Below are 15,614 nucleotides of genomic sequence, written 5' to 3'. Positions count from 1 at the left end.
TACATAATAATTTTTGTCTGGTATGTAAATTCATACGTAATATGTCCACTATATTGTGGACACCCCTTCTAATGAATGCATTCACTGCTGACACAGATGTGCAAATGCAGGTAATGTTTTCCACACACTTATATGTGTGGAAATATTTAGTAAATTTGCAGATATTAAATATCATATATTTTTTTCAGAGAGTAAATTAAGATTTTAAGCTCATGTAGCCCTTTATTTATGTGCTGTATCTGTTTTTCTGTATTTTTACAAGTCTAACGTGTGTTTGTGGTGGTACAGCCTTGTCCACATTAGAGCTGAAACCACCCTGAGCTACACCCGATTAACCCTGGACTTGAGGTTTAACTGAGTCTGAGGGATCTACGCCTGCTTTACTGGCAATTTAACTAAATGTGCAGCTCTACAACAACCAGTGAAACCAGAGTCGCCATAGTCTTAAAGTGAGGCTTTAATTACAGTGAAGGAAACAGCTGTCAGTGTTGGCTTTGCAGAACAGGCCTCCTCTCAAACTATGGGTTGATTTCCTAAAAACCAGGAACATCAGATAAACCTGAAGTCCAATCAAAGTCCAACGACTGTAGAAAACATGGATGCCGTGACTTCGTTCCATAGAAACGAGGCCAAAACTGTCCGCCGTGTTCTCAAATCTGCAGCCAGAGTCTGCTCAGTAACTGCTGGAATTTGGAGACACTGAAGAGCTGTGGTTGCCTCACTTCTGAGGGACGTCGCACTGTCCATGTTTTCTACAGTCATGGTCAAGCTCCATTTAAACTAGTGAGGTGTAGCCAAGCTCTCCAGCTCGCTTGCTGAAGATGCAGGTCTTGGTTTTCCTTCACTTTTCAGAAGTCAGGTCTGCTACAAGATGAAGCTCATTCTTTCGCAGACTCTCATAGAACGTCCTCTTTATCTCCTGCCCTCCAGCCAGGAACGAGTAGAGCGCCCTCATCTGCTCCTGTGGTGTTTTATATCCAGTGATGATGGAGTACTTCTCATCTCCTATGAAGGCCCTCAGGTCATCTGCAATAGGGGTCACTAATGAGACCCCCTGGATGAGTGCAGTCCTGTGTTTGTCCACAAACCAAACAGCTGGAAACAAAGCGAGAGAGTTTAGAAGACTGGAGAGAAATTAAGGAGTAGATATTTACTGTATATATAGAGGACTTACCATGATCCTTGGGTGTGAGTTTTTGTCCCTCTGTGGCAAAATTAAACAAACACATATAGTAATTTCTTTTTATTTATTCATATATTTATTATATTTCTTTTACAGGGAGCAGTAGGACAATCCTCTAAACAACCCAAACCCTAGAATTCCCCACATATTGTACTGCAAAGGGGGGGCTGCTTTTACTATAAAACACATTCAGTCTGGAGCTACATTACACAGACAACTCCAGGTCCCATTACAGCAGACTAGCTTTAGCATACTACACCAATAAGAGTCCTTGGACAAGACTCTACACTGACCCACCTCTGTAATACGAGTAACCTTGTAAGTCGCTCTGGATAAGAGCGTCAGCTAAATGCCATGAATGTAAATGTAAATATGGTACTGAGAGGTTTAGAGGAGTAGTCTATATGTGCACACAGCACAGCAGTAAGGCAACCACTAGGATTTTATAAAAAGACTTATATCGTGTTGTCACTCACTCATGTTTAGCAGGTGGATGATTCTCCACAAGGGGGCACCATTAGTACTCATATTGCTTTTGGTGCTTCACATTAATGATACTGTGTGGCCTTGTTGTTATTTTAATTTGTAATATTAATATAAATAATATTTAATATTTCTTCTAATTATATATTAAAAGATTCTTAACAACAGGCTTCCACAGACTGACAGATTCATTTGATATAAAATTTTATATTAAATATAATCGAACTGTTTGAATTTAGGGTAAATGTATCATCATATTTATTTGATGAGAGCACCAATTCTTCTTTAGTGATGTGCAGACTTTAGATTTAATCACTGTTCATGTCTTTAGAAGATCGTTCTCATGTTTTTGTGCTTGAGGAGGTAGGGTAGAATGGTTGTTGGTGATATCAGGGGTCTTTGTAGCTTGCAGGCTTCATGGCCTCGTTTTCTAGAACCTTGAGCTAAACTGAACAGACATTCTGGTCTGCTGTCACTGTTCTCACTAGAACTAAAACTAGGACTTGCAGTCGTCATCACTGTATCACTGCACTGCAAACAGAGCTGATTTCAGATCAGTTACTGAGTGTGGTGACATTGTGGGATCTCACTTCATAAAAAAACAATCGCAATCCCCCTGGCTATACATCACTGACCTCTGGGAGTCCCCAGACCCTACTTTAAGAACACTAGTGTTCACAAATATGGAGCTTGGAGGCAAAGGCAGACGTACATGAAAACAAAACAGAACAAACAGGCTACGAGGAAATATAAACTGAGGACAAAAACAAGCACTAAGACTAACAAAAGAAACGAGCAAACAGAACAAATACTAAAAAACTAAACAAAAAAAACTAAACTAAAAATGAAACTAAAAAAAGGAAACAAACAGAAACAGAACAAACAGATCAAGCCAACAAATACACAATCAGGCACAAGACCAGACAAGGGAGTGCTTAAACAAAGGGGTATTTATACAGGGACTAACAAGGACACCTGGAAGTAACAAGGGGGCGTGGCTACAAAGGAGACACAGGCGGGAACACTAATGAACAGGAGGGGGTAGGAAGGACAGAAACAAACTTGAGAGCACATGGTGAAGCCAAACAGAGACACAGACGTGACACCTGGACTTACAGAATATGGACCTAAATATAAACAACTCACTAAACAGTATTTTTTACATGATTTACTAAATACTGATTATTTGGGGATAAGCACTAATTGATTATACCGATTGAAGTGTAATTCTTTATAGTACTTTTACAGTTTTCTGTTTCAAGATTTAATTACTTTAAAATAATTAGGTGCTAGAGCCTTCATTAAAACAACCCAAAATACTACAGGGCAGTGCTGTGTATGTGCCCAGGGGTCAGCTACTCACAGTAAACACAATGAAGGAAGTGTTACTGATACCTACCAAGCCAGCTGGATCTCTTCCCATATTCCTCTACAATAAGAGATACAGAAGCAAATAATTCAGAATACTGGACATGCAGCAGGACAGCACCCTTAAACACAGAACCTGTCAGCTGTTGGATTCACCTGCCCGGATTTCTACATCCCAAATCGATTTTTTTTCTTCATTAATCAAATGCAGTTCAAAGTCCTCATCTGCATTTCTGATGAACACCTCACAGAACTTAATGGGGGAGTATCTCAGCTTCAGCTTCTGAAGGAACAGAGACAGATGTACCCTGAATTGAGTTAAATGCATAAAACCCAGCAGAGGCAGTTCTGTTCATTTCAGACTCACCTCAGGTTTAATTGTGGAGGGAAAGGATTCACTTTCCTTTTTGGTCTCAAGCTTGTACCAACTCTTCATGGGCAGGGACCTTTCTGGACCTGGTTTACGGATTTTTACAGCATCTTTCTCCTTCTTCTCCACCTCCTGCAGAGCAAATATACATATACCCCCACTGCCGACTCTTTATTTACATAATTTTTAATTATTCATGATTATTTACATAACACACACAGCTTACCTAACTAACTATGTTTTCAGATCTCTCAAAGATCAAAGCTTTAAGAACTGTTTATCTGGCGGGAACAGTGTTAGTGGCCTACTGGGTCTTGGACGTTTATTAGACGCCTCATTTTTTGTATCTTTTAATAACTTGGACAGTTTTGGAAACTTCTGGTTTATTTTTACCTGTTTTTTATGCCAATGGATAATCTTATACACTACATGTCCAAATGTTTGTGGACACCCCTTCTAATGAATGCATTTGAATGCATGACACAGATGTGCAAATGCACACACACAGCTTGTCTAGTCCCTGTAGAGCAGATGAACATTGATGAACCTATTGGCACCATTCTGCCTAATGCCAGGAGTGGGCTAGAGGGGAATAAAGCCCCCCAGCATTGAGCTGTGAAGCAGTGGAAGAACTGTGTTCTCTGAAATGATGATGGTGGTGGAGCGCCATCCAGTGCTTTTGTTTGGGATGAGTTAAGGAGTTGGGAATGAGGTGGGGTGGTGATCATCCAACATCCAGAAGAAACAATGAATAAGCAGGTGGCCAAATGGTGTTGTCAATATAGTGTAGATCATCTTCATAGAATTATCTTAGTAAAAACAGTTCTATATAAATTATATGAATTAAACGACTCTGGGGTCTTCAGTTTTTGCATAGTTCTGTATGTCATTTTAATTTTGTTGGACTTTACCTGTATAGTTTTGGGATCACAGGTCACCAAATACACATGAAGGGTCAGGTGGGCAGTCAAGGTTTGGTAGATCAACACCTCACAGTGAACTTTCACAGGGAATCCACTTCTGATCAGCAAGCCTTTAGGTGAGAAAGTGGGGTGGAGAAGCTTGGCATGGGAGCAGGTCAGCTCACACTTCTCCAAGACCATTCCACCGTCCTGCACGTCTAGAACTCTGACCTCGTCTTTCAGGGAGGGGCTCGAACCTGTGGACGTAAAGAGTTTTACCACAAGTCAACCAGCAAACAATTTGAGAAGATGATCCTCCAAACCCACGACCTCACCTAAACAGGCAAAATGTGGAAGATGAGCTTCTGTAAGAACACCAGAGACGACGGTGATGTCCATTAAAGGCCCACAAGGTTCAAACTGCATCCTTCTGAGGTCTTCTCTGTACGGCTCCCAGTCAGCAAAATGATACTTCAGGCTAACATCACCATCACAGACCCAGCGGAGACCAGAAACTGAACACTGGTATCTCCCAGCAGGTGAGCTGACCCTGACACACAAAGCAATTAAAAAAAAACTTAAAAAGCAAAATAAAGCAACTACTGGGGTCCAAGCACTATTCACAAATAGGCCCAATATGGTATTCCTGTCAGAGCCAGATGAAGCAATTTTGGGTCCCTAGGTTATAAATATTTTGAGGTCTTCATTACTTGAATATTACAAATTTGCTCACCAGAGTTGCCAACCTGTGGTGAGGTGACTGGGGTGAGTTTTTTCTGCAATAAGGGGTTAAAACCACAAGGACTGCCAAAGCACTGACACCAGATTAGCAGTTATGGCATAACCTAAAAGAGCTCTACAGGCTACCATAACGTGACACTGAAAGAATGTACTTCTTGAGACAGCTCAAGAAATTCAACCTGCCACAGACCCTGATGATCCAGTTCTACACAGCGATCATCGAGTCCATTATCACAGCCTCCATAACTATCTGGTTTGGTTCCTCCACCTCACAAGAAAGAACCAAACTCCAGCGCATCATCAGGACAGCAGAGAGGATCATAGGATGTAACCTGCCATCACTTCAGCAGATCTACTCCAGCAGGATGAGGAAGCGGGCTGGCAAGATTACATCTGACCCCTCACATCCTGGACACCTCCTCTTCCAGGCACTCCCCTCGGGTAGAAGACTGCGGTCCATCAAAACCAGCACAACACGTCATGCTAACAGCTTCTTCCCCAGAGCTGTAGCGCTCCTCAATCACAGTGGTCACCTCCCACTGTAAACCTCTAAACTTACAACTGAACTGTACCAAACCGGACTGAACAGTTATTTGCACTCTGCCTATTTTGCACTATGACTATTTGCACACCTGTACAGATGTTCTTTTCTTTTCTGTAAATACATCTTTCAGATCTTTCAGCTCTTTATTACCTTTATTACCTTTAGTACTTTCTACTTTTTTTTAATTTATCCCCTACCCTATTTATTGTTTAGTGTAATTTTCCTTTAGTTTAAGACTGTGTTCTGTGTTTCTTTGTTACTTGTCATACGTGTTGCTCTCACCAAGACAAATTCCTTGTATGGGTAACATACTTGGTGAAATAAAGAGATTCTGATTCTGATTCTGATTCTGATATCTTTGGAAACGTTGTTAAAATGTTAAAAAAGCTCAACAAAATAATAGTTAAAAGTACCTGTAGTTACGATTTTCATTTATTGACGCCACAGCATCAGGTTCAACGATCTCCCATCCTGTTGAGTTCTAGATAGCAATGTTGATGTTAGTCAATAAACCAATCAATAAATCAATCAAATGCAACCAACCAACCAATCAATCAATCAATCAATCAAACAAACTTAATTAATCAGTTAACAAATTAACTAACCAACCAACACATCAATTCAACGAGTCAACAAATAAATGTGTTAATCTATCATTTAGTTAACCAACCAATTAACCAATCAATTAACAAACCAACCATCCACCCCCCAAAAAATACATGAATAAATCAATTAGCCAATTAACCAACCATCCTATTAATTAGCCAACTAATCATTCAATTGACAATCAACCAATGAACCAAAACATCAATCAACCATACAATCAATCAAACAATTTAAATGAACCAAGCAACAGATAAACAAATCAGCAAATTAATCAACAAGTCAACCAAACAATCAATGAATTAATTAATAGGTCATTTTCTAAAAGTTAAAAATGAAACAAGTGGATTAATGGATTAGACATAATTACCACCAATTGAATGATCTGATGAAAATATTAAGACTGATTAAGGGATTTAGAGCTCACCTTTATATCAAAGCTGAATTTACAAAGACTTCCTGACCCTGAAACAATTCAGTTTAATAAATAAACACTTCTGAACTAATTAATGAGTTTACTTTTCCACTGAATCTGCAGGGCTCTCCTGATGACATGTTCTGGATATCAGGCTAGATGTCTTTACTGGCTTTACTGAAACACAAAACAGGAGAGATACCAAACCACCAGACCACCAGTATCTGCTGAGGAATGATTGGTGCTGTGGAGGAACCCGACCTTCCACCCAGTTTAAATTTGTAGGTACAAAGAACAAACTTCATTGGGATCATAGAACAGTGGTTCTCAGCCCTGATCCTGGATGACTTAAACATTCGAGCTGTTCTCCTTCAGAGTACTGAAATCAGTAAGTATAATTAAAGCAACAGCAGCAATATAGAAGATGCTCAGAATGTTAGAACTTAAATGTACAAAATTCCATCTGAGATTTCACTTACTTTTCTGGAAACGCTGAACGGACTGGGTCTTCGTTCTTACTGAAACAGAAACAGGATAGATATAAGGAGATCCATTTTTGGTAAAGGTTAGTCTTTGGAGAAGATCAGTCTTTGGAGAAGATCAGTCTGTAAAGAAGATCAGTCTGTGGAGAAGATCAGTTTTTTGGAGAAGATGAGTCTATGTAGAAGATCAGTCTTTGGAGAAGATCAGTCTTTGGAGAAGACTGTCTTCGGAGAAGATCCGTCTTTGGAGAAGATCCGTCTTTGGAGGAGGTCAGTCTTTGGAGAAGATCAGTCTTTGGAAAAGATCAGTCTTTGGAGAAGATCATCTTTGGAGAAGATCAGTCTTTGGAGAAAGTCAGTCTTTGGAGAAGATCAGTCTGTGGAGAAGATCAGTCTTTGGAGAAGGTCAGTCTTTGGAGAATATTGTCTTTGGAAAAGATCAGTCTTTGGAAAAGGTCAGCCTTTGGAGAATATTATCTTTGGAGGAGTTCAGTCTTTGGAGAAAATCAGTCTTTGGAAAAGATACGTCTGTGGAGAAGATCAGTCTTTGGAGAAGGTCAGTCTTTGGAGAATATTGTCTTTGGAAAAGATCAGTCTTTGGAGGAGTTCAGTCTTTGGAGAAAATGAGTCTTTGGAAAAGATCAGTCTTTGAAGAGGGTCAGTCTTTGGAGAAGATCAATCTTTGGAGAAGGTCAGTCTTTGGAGAAGATCAGTCTTTAGAGAAGATCAGTCTTTGGAGAAGATCAGTCTTTAGAGAAGATCAGTCTTTGGGGAAGATGAGTCTATGGAGCTAGGGTTTACAGATTTGTCACAACATTAAAATGCTAAGTGGTCCAACTCAGTTTCTCCTCTAGCATTAAAGCTGAGCTTCTCATCCAGACAAGCTCCTGTTTGGAGGAGGACAAAAATGCAGGATTGCTTTTGGAGTAACATAAACTATACTATGTCCAAATGTATGTGGACACCCTTTCTAATAAATGCATTCAGTTTTTACTTTAAGTTGAACCCTTTGCTGACATAGATGTGCAAGAGCACACACCGTTTGTTTAGTACCTGTACAAGAGTACATCCAGTAGAACAGAGCTCTAGCAAACTGTGGTCAGTAATTGCCAACTAATGAAGAACTTCAGTATGAGAGTATCTAATCATCTAATCAGTCCTGGTTCTTTGATGTCTCCTTTTAAATAAACTGAGCTTCAGTAATGGTAAATTTAGAAAACACAAGAGAGTCACCCATTAGCAGGGAGGAGTCCACCTCAGATTCCTGATCGAACAGGTTCTTGAAAGAACTGACCAGGTTTAAACCAATTTCCACTGCTTGCTGTAGTTTCCACAGAGCCTTCTCATCACTGTTTTTACTGGAAGAGACACACATCCATGAGCGCTGTATTTCAATCCCTTTGTTAAACATGCTGACTAATGCTAATTATTGGAGACCGGATTACCTAGTTTGATCCACAAGATCTTCATGGTCATTCAGAAGGCCTTCTGGAAGCTCAGTTCCATGTTCATCTTTGAGAAGAACAAAAGAAAACTCTTAGGGTCCATACATCCTCTTAAACTACAGTATACACACGCTATATTGACAAAACTATTGGGACACCTACTCATTCATTGTTTCTTCTGATATCAAGGGGATTAAAAAGAGTTTCTCCTGCTTTTGTTGGAGTAACTGTCTCTACTGTCCAGAGAAGAAGACTTTCTACTAGATTTTGGAGGAGCATTGCAGTGAGGATTTGATTGCACTCAGCAACAAAAGTGATCAGGATGAGATCAGGATGTTTGATGATGATCACCACCTCTCCTCACCACCAACTCATTCCAAAAGTACTGGATGGAGCATGTTTTAGCATGTATGTCCTACTATAGTTTGTTTATGCTGCAGTTTTATCACATGATTAGTGGTTGTTTGTTTGGAGAGGAAAACAACAACGTTTGCCACATCCTCAGAGTTCAGAAAAGGAGGACTCTGCAGTATTTATTTGCTCACACTCACCGCTTTCAATACACTTCGCCATCTTGCACGTTCTCACGTTTCCATAATTCAGTGTTCAGAAGGGGTCTTCACTGAGGAAGCAGATAGAAGAACACCCTGACCCTCAGTGTCCGACCAAATATCAACAAGTCTTTAATGTGGGTCTTAGAGAAACATCTACAGCAGTGATATATAATTTTCAAGATCCTGTAGATATTACACTCCCAACTACCATTACTACCATTAATGAAAACATCTACCCTGGAAATGAAGGAACTTCTACATTACCTTCCACCATCACAGCTGAGCCGCCTCAGCTGAGAAGAGTTTGGACAAATGTCTGGTTGAACAGTTTCACAGATCCAGCTGAATCACTCTGGACAATGTCCCTGATGTAGCTTGAAGGCTTCAACCTCACTGAATCTGCTGATGTTCTCTCTGTAGGCTCTGGGTTCCACTTTCTGTTCTGTCTGTGCTATCAGTATGTCTGGACAGCCTATAAGCTCATAAACTTTCGAGATGACCACAAGGAATTTCCAACCCCGTCTGCTGACGAAATCATAAACCCTAAACCAGCGTTTCATTTTCTAACACAAATCTCACAGTTTAATAAATACATAAACAAACAAATACACAAATTAAACTAACTGTTCTGTTTTGAATAAAGTATTTTAACATTATACATTCATTTTATATTATTGTGTATTATTGAGGGTGGGCTATACATCAATGAGCCAAAGCCAAAGACTCCAAAGTCTCAACAAAACAGCTCCTTCTAAAGACCTCTGAAAGTGGTATCTGTGGTATCTGTGGTAAGGGGTCAGCTGTGGCTCTCTGAACAGATGTTGAAGGGGGCAATGCCCTGTGTTGGGACACATTCTGCTCGTGACCATGGTTAAACACTTAATTAGGTACTCGGACACCTGGTTCGATAAACAATTCTCTCTGTAATTCTTTCATTATTTCTGTTATTTTCTCATCAAATATATATATTATGTTTTGTAATTATGCAGGAATCTTAAAAAGGGGAAACATCTGTCAGCTCAGGACAAAGAAGAATCAGTGACAAAAAGATAATACATTTTAATAATTTGTTTTCTACAGAAATACAGTTTAAAAAGTTATTTTAGTAAAAAAAAATGATAACATTTTACTAAACGCTTTAAATGGAAAAATACAAAGTCAAATAAACAGGTTATATGAGCCATGTTTTACAGTACAGTACAGTAAGGAAAGATTTACACTGCATACACAACATATCAGTAGAAGAAACTGAAAACTGAAAATGAAACAGTTTGCCTGACCTTTAGTGACCTCTTCACCTCTAGGACCTAATAAACTGAGCTCACTGCATGAGCTGTCTTAGCTCACTCCATATATCTAATCATCTGAACTAAAGGGATCTTGATGCTGTAATACTGTATATCAGAGAATCAGGTCTTGAGTGTCAGTCACAGTTCAGGAAATGTGTGAAACCTGTGGTGCATTTTTTTTATAGAAACTGATCAATCATCTACACAAACTCTGATCTGCTCCAGTCAGTTCTTTAACCAGCAGAGTCTCATGTCTTAGCAAACTCTTATAAAACCTCTCCTCCAGTCTCTGCCCTCCAGTCAGGAAAGAGTAGATTTTCCTCATCTTCTCCTGAGAGGTTTTACTTTCAGTAATGATGGAGTACTTCTCATCTCCAATTAAGTCCTTCAGGTCATCTGCAATAGGGGTCACTAATGAGACCTTCTGAATGAGCGCAGTCCTGTGTTCATTCACAAACCACACAGCTGGAAACAGGGAAGGGAGAACATCCAATGATCAGTGAAAACACAGGTTCCTGAAGCTGCATTCAAAAACACATTCAAAGATACTAAAAAATGGGACCACTAACAGCTGTACTAGATCTGGTGGACCACTAAATAAGAAAATCATGCTGTGGGATCTGAGAAAATCAAACAAAAACACATCAAACTGACCATCCTAAATCCAGACCTCTCCTGAAAAGAATGGAATCTAGTTCATCATCTGCTGTTAGAGTTAGTTTTGGGGGCTGTGTTTATTTCTACTTTCCCTGAAGCTTAAAGCTTTCTAGGCCACTCAGACTGGAACTGAGATCTGACTTTGAACAGTTCTGTACATTTTGGATAAACTTACCATAGTCCTTGGACAGATCTTTTTGACTGTCTGTAAAAATAAACACACACACTCATCAGTCTGTTTAGTGTTTAGTTTTGTTCATACAAATCCATAAATATACAGGAAATGACTTCCACTGCATCTTCATGTGGGGACATTGCATTTTCAATTTAATTCAATTTCAATTTATTTATATGTTGCTTTTAACAACAAATGTTGACACAAAGCAGCTTCACAGAAATCCAGGTCCGAGCCCCTTTTGAACAAGCTATTGGCAACAGTGGCAAAGAGAAACTCCCTCAGATTGAGAGGAAAAAATCTTGACAGGAATCAAGACTCAAAAGGGGAACCCACTCTCGACCGACACCGAAGAGCACAATAATAAACAAAACAGGAAAAAACTAAACTGAATTAAGAGAAAAATGGCAAATGTGCTGTTAAGCCATAAAGGATGAAAATGTGAGTGTAAGTAGGCAGCATGTACCATCAGCCACCAGCAGGGGGTATGGTCAGGATAAAAAAAGGATAAAGGTGCACGTATTTGTCAGCACGTCAGCACAGTAGTAAAGCCAGTGAATCTGGAGTAAAGAACTGCATGTCCCAGAATCCCCAGCGGTAATCAACGCTGACCACCGCTGACCCACCGCATGGTACATATATACACCCAGCAAAACACACTTTGTTGAGGAGAGAGGGCTAGTCAATGTGTTCTGCTCAACTTCTGTGGAGATCTCTCTGACATGTGTAGGCTCTAGTTTACTTCTGTCTTCCTTTAAGAAATTTGGATTTTATTTTGTCGCAATTACTGGTGTTCCCTTTGTTAGTGTTTCCCCACCATTTTGTCCTCACTGCCTTTTAAGCAGTTTTATACTTCCCCCTCACAGCCATGGCATGCAGATAAAACATGACAGCTCTTTCACCACTAGTCTTGACCTCCCTGTGGACCTGCTGGAGTGTCCACTGCCTGTCCATGCCATAGATGGGAGGATTGTGGGTTCCAGTCCTGTGACCCATCGCACCCAACCAAGTGAGTGGAACTGCTTTCATCACCCCTACAGGGCATTGCGAGTACCGCATCATGCCCTTCAGTCTTATGAAAGCCCCAGCTGTCTTCCAGCATCTCATTAACGATGTGCTACAGGAGGCACTTAACTGCTTCATATGTCTACCTCGAGGACATATTAATATATAGCCAGTCCCTGGAGGGACTTTGAGAAGATCTCACATGAACGATTTAACAGCTGCCGGATCCCAATGAACCGTTTGTCGCCAAGGTCGACACATCTGATGTAGGTGTGGGAGCAGTACTTTCCCAACTCCAGGGGCCAGCTAAGAAACTCCAGATTTATAAATGTAGTACCGAGGGTTTTTTAACCAAAGCCAATATGGTGGCCAACGGTGCACTGGGAATGTATCCATGTTTTACGTATTAGTTTTTAGGATTTGGATGTAAACAGAAAGAACCAGTGTAGACTCTATGTGCTTTATGGAAACTTACCACTGGAAGTGAAACTGGACGACCTCTTGTATTCCTCTAAAATATAAGAAACAGACAATCATTTACATTTACAGCATTCATCTGACTCTCTTACCCAGAACCCCTCCATGTGAATCATGTTACACCAGTTGGAGAATGTAGAGTTAGGAGTCTTTTTGGTGTAAAGTGGTGTACTCACCCAGCCAGGGAATCAAACCCTAGTCTGCCTTAGGCAAGGGGTTGTTACTTACTACACAACACCAACCACAATAGGTCTACATAAACGGAACCCGGAATTTGTTGTTGGACCGGTTTGGATTTACCTGCTCGAATGACTCCATCCCATACGGATTCCTGCCTCTCGTTAATCAAATGCAGTTCAAAGTCCTCATCTGCATTTCTGATGAACACCTCACAGAACTTAATGGGAGAGTATCTCAGCTTCATCTTCTGAAGGAACAGATACAGATGTACCCTGAATTTAGTTAAATGTATAAAAACCCAGCAGAGGCAGTTCTGTTCATTTCAGACTCACCTCAGGTTTAATTGTGGAGGGAAAGGATTCACTTTCCTTTTTGGTCTCAAGCTTGTACCAACTCTTCAAGGGCAGGGACCTTTCTGGACCTGGTTTACGGATTTTTACAGCATCTTTCTCATCCTTTTCCACTTCCTGCAGCAAAAACAGACACTTTACACTGTGCGCACAATTATTAGGAAGGTGAGTATTTTGACCATATTATCATTCATAGACATATTTTCTAACTCCAAGCTGGATAAATGTGAAAGCTTAATGGATTTAAGCATAGCAGGGGATGTGTAAAATGAGGGAGGGTGTAGCCTAAGGAGGTCAAGACCCTATTTGAAGGTGTGCACAATTATTAGCAGCTTTTTTCTTTAGGCAAAATGGGTCAAAAAAGAGATTTAACTGACTCTGAAAAGTAAAAAAAAATACCAAAAGTCTCTCAGAGGGATACAGTACTCTTGAAATTGCTAAGATATTGGGGCGTGATCACAGAACCATCAAACATGTTGTTGCAAATAGTCAATGGGGTCGCAAAAGAAACGTGTTGAGAAAAAAGATGCAAATTAACTGCCAAGGATTTGAGAAGAATCAAGCGTGAAGCTTCCAGGAGCCCATTATCTTCCAGTTCTGTCAAATTTCAGAACTGCAACCTACCTGGAATACCAAGAAGTACCAGATGTTCAGTGCTCAGAGACATGGCCAAGGTAAGAAAGATTGAAACCTGACCACTACTGAACAAAACACATAAGCTGAAGCATCTGGACTGATCCAAGAAATATCTTTTTTATGGACTGATCAACTCCCAAGTTGATTTTGCCAGTTTTCAGAAGACACTTTCTTTAAGCGGTGGTACAAGAAGAAGTCTGCGTCTTTCAAAAAGACAATAATTTTTATGCAGGACAATGTTCCCTCACATGCACCCAAGTACTCCTCTGAATGGCTAGCCAGTAAAGGCATTAAAGATGAAAAACTTGACATGGCCCCTTGCCTCACCTGACCTGAACCCAATTGAAGACTTGTGGGCATTTTTTAAACGGGAGATTTACAGTGAAGGAAAACAGTACACCTTTCTGAACAGTGTCTGGGAGGCTGTGGTTGCTGCTGCACAAAAAGGTTGATTGTCAACAGATCAAGAAACTGACCGACTCCATGAATGGAAGGCTTATCACTGTTACTGAAATGAAGGGTGGCTATATTGGTCACAGATTTTTTTTATATGTCAGAATAATTTTTTGGAAAGTTTTGAGTTGTTTGTTTATAATTCTCACTTGAACAGATGAAAATAAAAAAGTTAGATGTGAAAATGTGTTTTTCATTTAGCTGCGTAATAATTCTGAACAATAATAGTTGCCTAATAATTTTGCACATATAGATATTCTCCTAATAAAGCCAAAACCTCACTTATACTTTCTTAAACAATCATGTTTGAGGTTTATTAACATTTTGGATTAATCGAGAGCACTGCAGTTGGTGATTAATAAAATGAACCCTCAAAAATAAGACTTTCCTAATAATTGTGCATACAGTTTAATGTAAAAGGGTTTTAAGATATATGATGTATGATTTGTTTTATACTGTTATATTTTTAGTGAATATGGATTTTACCTGGATTATATTCTGATCACAGGTCACCAAATACACATGAAGGGTCAGGTGGGCAGTCAAGGTTTGGTAGATCAACACCTCACAGTGAACTTTCACAGGGAATCCACTTCTGATCAGCAAGCCTTTAGGTGAGAAGGTGGGGTGGAGAAGCTTGGCATGGGAGCAGGTCAGCTCACACTTCTCCAAGACCATTCCACTGTCCTGCACGTCTAGAACTCTGACCTCGTCTTTCAGGGAGGGGCTCGAACCTGTGGATGTAAAGAGTTTTAGCACAAGTCAACAAGCAGAGAATTTGAGAAGATGATCCTCCAAACCCACGACCTCACCTAAACAGGCAAAATGTGGAAGATGAGCTTCTGTAAGAACACCAGAGACGACGGTGATGTCCATTAAAGGTCCACAAGGTTCAAACTGCATCCTTCTGAGGTCTTCTCTGTACGGCTCCCAGTCAGCAAAATGATACTTCAGGCTAACATCACCATCACAGACCCAGCGGAGACCAGAAACTGAACACTGGTATCTCCCAGCAGGTGAGCTGACCCTGACAGACAAAGCAATAAAAAAAAACTTAAAAAGCAAAATAAAGCAACTACTGGGGTCCAAGCACTATTCACAAATAGGGATAAAGGTGCACGTATTTGTCACTGTACAGCGAAATGTGTCCTCCACATTTAACCCATCTGGTATTGAACACACACTCACACACATACATGTGTTAGGGGCAGTGAGTACACACACACACCCAGAGCGGTGGGCAGCCAACTCCAGCGCCCGGGGAGCAGAGAGGGTAAAGGGCCTTGCTCAAGGGCCCAACAG

The sequence above is a fragment of the Salminus brasiliensis genome, chromosome 24 (assembly GCF_030463535.1).
Source record: "Salminus brasiliensis chromosome 24, fSalBra1.hap2, whole genome shotgun sequence".
Classification (NCBI taxonomy): domain Eukaryota; kingdom Metazoa; phylum Chordata; class Actinopteri; order Characiformes; family Bryconidae; genus Salminus; species Salminus brasiliensis.
Note: the sequence above shows the minus strand (reverse complement) of the source record.